Genomic DNA, 6,000 nt, shown 5'->3' on the forward strand with positions numbered 1-6,000 from the left:
GACTGTTAACTACTGTTTGGGCGAGCATACAAATAGGTCTTGTGGGGATAAAACAGAAGAACTTCCACTGTGTCGCAGCAGTCAACAGAGAGAAAAACTATAAGGAGGTGCTTCAACTCGGCAAACTGCCAGGTGCTGCCACTCTCCAGCTCAAGCCAAACACAATACCAGTCATAACAATCAATCGGAGAATACCTATAGCAATACATTCTGAACTGAAAAAGGAGTTATGTTGACAAACCAAATAAGGAGTAATTAAACCAATAGAAAACCCCACTCCATGGATTAGCCAACTTGTCATCACAAGAAAGAAAAATGGGACAATGAGAATATGCTTGGATCCTCACGAGCTCAACAAAGCACTCATGCGAGAGCACTACACCATACCAATTCTCGACGATGTTTTTCATGACATGAAAGATACAAAAGTATTCACAAAAGTGGACCTCCCATCAGGATATTGGCGTGTTAAGCTTGATGATGCATCCAGTGACCTGACTATCTTTCAAACATGCTTTGGCCGATACTGTTGGCGTCAGTTACTATTTGGCCTGAACTAATTAACAAATTAAAACTTAAGCCCCTCTACCCACACTCAACTGATGAAACATAGGAAAAACAAAAGAGAAGGCTTAGACACCATGAAACGGGGAAAGTGCTGAAAGGCATCAACGTCGGTGACAATGTCTGAGTCCAGCCATTCAACCCTGACACAAGAGAGTGGAGGGAAGCAACAGTCCGAAAACGAATGACTTGTGGGTCCTATGAAGTAGAAGCAAAAGTCGGGCAACTATACTGCCGAAACAGGCGATTCCTGTGCAAAACGCCCAAGTCAAAACACTCCTTCCCATCAGATTACACACACAGTTGATGCTCACCCTCAACCCCAAATACAGCCTGGCAACCCCATGCTACAAAGAGAAAGGATTGCACAGGAAAACGAGTCGGCTGAAGAAAGCATTTATGAAAGGAATGACAACCGACAGCTGACTAGGCGTTCAGGATGCATTATTCAAAAACCTGCATGCTACAATGAATGAACAATCCCCACCCACCCTATGTTGCCATTTAAAACAATTTTGAACTCTGCCAAGGCAGAATATGGTGCTTCAAGCAGCACCTCCTCAAATGTGGCAACAGTACCCTATTTTAGGATGTGTTTGGCTCTTGTACAGATAGAAGATGGCACCAGAAGTGAGATACCTTCTGGAGTAGTAGAATGATGCAACCATTTTTCCTGGTGACTTTGGCAACTGATTTGATGTAAGTTTTCCATTTCAGGTCAGGAGTCAAGGTCAGACCCAAAAACTTGTTGAAGAAGGGAAGCCATTCAAGACTAGAGCCATTCAAATCTATTAGGGTCAAATGTGTGTCAGAGCATTGTTGGTGAAATGATGGGAGCTTAGTTTAAAATTGATCAACCATTTTTGGCTCTAATGCACCACATGCTCAAGATTGAAGTGCCTTTTTTTTACTCCTCTTCACCCCATATTGGGACTTGGGCGTAAGGGGCTACTAATTGAAAGATTAAGATGTTAATTTATGTTGCATTTGAACTTCTGCATATCAGTACAGTTTGGGAAGCAGGTAGCAGGAAGGGAATTCCAAAGTCTAGCCATTCTAGGGAAGAAGCTATTAGAGTAGAAAACTTTCTGACATTTAGGGACCTCAACAGTGAAGGGGTGTGATTTTGTTGCTAAGTGGGTTTGTCAGGGATATGTATGTCAATGAGACACAAGTGCAATGGGTTCATCAGAGCACATTCCATTAAGGTCCTGGATATGACCTTAAACTATATCCGATGGTGAGGCCCCAACTTGCAGGCCTTAGGGAGTGTGGAGCCACACTTTAATTGCTATTGCTCCCAGGTCCAATCTGACCCGGAGTGGTAGTACCTGTTAGGGTCCCAACTATGGGTTAAATAGAATATGACTTAAAAAACAAATATACTATACTAAAAAATCTTCAAAATCACCAGATTCGGCATTAAATAACCTGAAAAGGGTTGATATGCCGTAAAACAAAACAAACAACCAATATTCCATTAAAATAATTGTAAAACATGTGCAAGGATGCAGCATTGCATTAATGGGACAGGGGTTGGAGCCTAGTTGATAAAGTGGGATATATTAGATTGAAGACTAGTGGTAGATGCACCAGCAACAATACTCCATGCATGAGCGAATGGTGACCTTGTAGATGCATAGGATATTCTCAGGCGTGAGCAGTTTTCTAGCATGGTAGAAGGAGCCCACCTTCTTTGCAGCAGCTCTGGCAATGTCATCAATGTATTTGTTCCAGTTTATATTTCTTGTGAATGTTAAGCCAAGAAGTTTAAGCTGAGAATTTAAGGAAGAATTCTCAGGTAGGGAATTATTTGTCATTGGATATCAGTGGTTGGAGAGTTTCCATAGATAGTAGTGTCATCTACGTACATGTCGACGAATGAACTTTGAATGCAATTTGAGAGATCATTGATAAAGATAAAGAAGAGAGTTTGTCCCGTGCCAGCGTTGATATTATGAGCTTTTAACTTCTACCCATCAATGACTACTTGTATAAACCTATCGGTTGGTTGGTTGTCTTTGTTTTACGGCATATCAACTTCTTTGGACTTGATGGACTGAACGATTTTTTCGTGTTTTCTCCGATCTTTTTACAGTGATTGTTGGCTTAAAGGCAGATTTTGTTTCAAAACATTTGTTTCATTTAAAACTGTTGAAGTAGTGGTTTTTAGGTGGTGAATCATGGCTCTTTAGTTTCTGTTGGAGTTTCTTGGAGGGAATGTAGCCGTCTGTGTCGATGGTTAACCAGTCAGTTAAGTCGGATGCTACAACGGACATCATCTTTTTAAACATGAAGTGTAAGAGTATTTTTTTCTACAAAGGAGTCACCACTTATCAAGGCCCGGAAACCACTCTAGGATAAGGGTTAAAGAAGAGTGTAAAGTTGTCAATGAGACAATATCGTAGTAATCGTTATTAGTGGAAATTTCGTAAATTGGATTATTTAAGGGGAATAGCTCATCAAGAATTTGTTTATGTTGGACTTGAAGATGATCATGTTGTAGTCAGCTGAAAAGCAGGCAAACGGAACAGAGTTCCACAGGTGTGTGGATCTAAGAAACGAGCTTTGTTCATGGAATGTACGTTTAGGTTTAGGTACAAATAAAGAGTGAGGGAAATTATTGATAGTGGTTTCAGTTAGACGAGTGTTTCTCGTGAAATTTTATGAGGGGCGGCCATAGATTGGAGCTTAATTGTCATGAAAATAATGAAAAAGCATAGACAGGCTCCCAATGTCTCTTCTGCGAGAAAATGGTTGCAGGGAAGAGAAAGCCCCCCCACCCCACTAGGCTACAGTGTCTATTTTGAACTCTGCCAAGGCAGGATAAGGTCTTTCTAGCTAGTTCTGATATAAATGTTTGGAATCCAGTCACAGTTGGCCATCGAATATTGATACTCAGTTCAATTCAAATGGATATTTTGGGTTTCTGAAAGATTAGAAGATCCTAGTTCGGACAAAACTGAGGATGAACACAGTTCAGGACATGTTAGAAAAAGATTTAAAAGACTTGCAAATTTTTCGTCAGTATCAGCCACCCGAGTAGGTTTGTTAACAATCCGTCTAAGGTCATTGTTACGTTCATGTGTTATTATATCGATGTGAACAACACAGAGCTGAGTGTAATAGCAACTTTAAGAGAGAGAGAGAGAGAGAGAGAGAGAGAGAGGGGGAGGAGCTATTACGTGATCAGAAGAGGTATGCATTTATTTTAAGACATTCAAAATATTTATGAAAACAGATTATACTTTAAAAAGAGACGAAGCAAAGGGAATAGAGAAAAGAAGTTTGGTGGACAGGGTGTAGTGAACTACTACTATGATGCTGCTACGGTATGCTTCCCTTATTTCTCTCTTTCTCCCTACTCTTCTACTTTTCCCTTCCTTTCCTCTCTCAAAGTCACCAGAGGTTTCAGCCAATCGGAATGGAGGACTGTCTTGGAGGGAGATACAAAGAAGAAATCTGCCTCAGACATGCGGGAATGAGAGAAACATCAGCACGCGACTGACTAGTTTCCCTGGGTAAAGACTTTTATCAAAGAAATGTACTATCCTCTTTGTACCCCTAAATCTTGGAAACCTTTATAAAGCATCATCAATCCTAAAGTCTCGTCGCACTTAAATATAACCCGATGTTTTCTTTTCCCCAACCTTTCTTTCAGCACTCTTGTTCTCTCTCTAATTCCGGGACCGACCGAAATGGTGACCCTTTTTCAAACGTTGTTAAAATCTATGATAATCGCCATAAAGGTAAGATATGTGAAAAAAAAACAGCGGACGAGAGTTATTATTTTTATTTTTTTACTTTACGATTATCAAGTTCCAAAAGCTATTTAAGGATAAGGCTTAATGAGTGCCATGATGGACTAGAGAGACTTGTACGAGCCTTTTTTCAAGTCTCACACAAAAACACACATTCACATTTCAAGCTATGTCATATACATACGCGCACACAAACATACGCGCCCACGTCCACACATGTACACATATTCACATTCGCGTATATACACTCACATTCACGGTATAGACACACACGCTAACGCACACATATGTACTCACGCGCACACGAATGCACACACAAACGCACACATGGACGACGTCACTTCCGCTTTCTGGGGAAATATACACATGCGCAAAACACCACCGGAAACGAGTATAAAACAAAGAGACAAGCTGTTTCTAGCCCTTTTTAGAACCAACTTTCGACCAGAGAGGTTGGGCTAACCAGCCGCCTCCCTTTCGGGAGGCGCACGCTCGCGCGTGTCAACACCCCTGCGACTATGTATGGGGCACGAGCTAACAGACCGTATGTACACATTCACACTCTTTCTCTATCTACTACTGATCCCTGAGAACACCTTCACGTAGCTGACTATTAACTGATGTCAACTCTCATATCCTCTTCTTTGTCTACATGCTGGACTATCATTCTCAATTTTCACTACAACATTATTTCTCTTCCCACGCGCGAACAAACAATAGTGACCCAAACTTGAGATGAAAACACATTTCCTTTCCTTGCTACAACACCAGTCGTGCAACGAACATTGGTTACATACGCGCGGACATGAACACATGTTATAACTAAAACGTCCATTCTTTCAACAGTAAATAAATGACGTTTATCTTATCCATCAATTTAGTCTTTGTTTCCTTCAATTCCATTCGTTTCATTATTTTCTTGTGGCGAGCTAGGGTATTATATCCTGGTCCGCTACCGACTGGAAGGAAAAGGAGCATCAACTGTAATACCACAAAAAAGCATCATGTACATTTTAAAATTCGAAATGGTTTTCATATATCTTTAATATACCAATGTGTGATTTAACAGGTCTCGGATGTTTTGTAAAGTCATAAATAGAGATAAACAAAAGCAAAATAGAAAAGGAAGAAAGATAAAAAAAAAAAAACAAACAAAAAAAAAAACAGAGAACAATACGTTAATTGCTGAATAGGAATCCAGAGATTTGCATGCATGACGTATTGTGACGTCTTGTGAGGCAAGCAGTTCCAACGACACTCGGGTGGAATTTTAGCATTTTCTTTGTGAAGGTTGGGCAAAGAGGGGGAGTGTGTACTACACTTTGATCCTTGCCCGAAGGCGAAGAATGACTGTTTTTCTCTCAGAAAATATTCACATCCATTTCAAGTCACGTGTGACACTATTCATAAAAATCATCTATCTATATAAGAGCCAGGTACGTCCAAGGATGGAATACTGTTGCCACATCTGGGCAGGAGCTGCTAGAAAGGACTTGTCCTGCCTTGGTAGAGTTCAAAATAGACTTCGTAGCCTCGTAGGAGATGTCCTTTTCTCTTCGCTGCAACCTTTATCTCACAGAAGAGATGTTGCGAGTTTGTCTCTGCTTTATCGTTATTTTCATGGAAAGTGTTCGACTGAGCTTCAATCTATAGTCCCCCATCGCCAAACTTTCAA

The sequence above is a fragment of the Euprymna scolopes genome, chromosome 45 (assembly GCF_053919585.1).
Source record: "Euprymna scolopes isolate OS-2025 chromosome 45, ASM5391958v1, whole genome shotgun sequence".
Lineage (NCBI taxonomy): Eukaryota > Metazoa > Mollusca > Cephalopoda > Sepiida > Sepiolidae > Euprymna > Euprymna scolopes.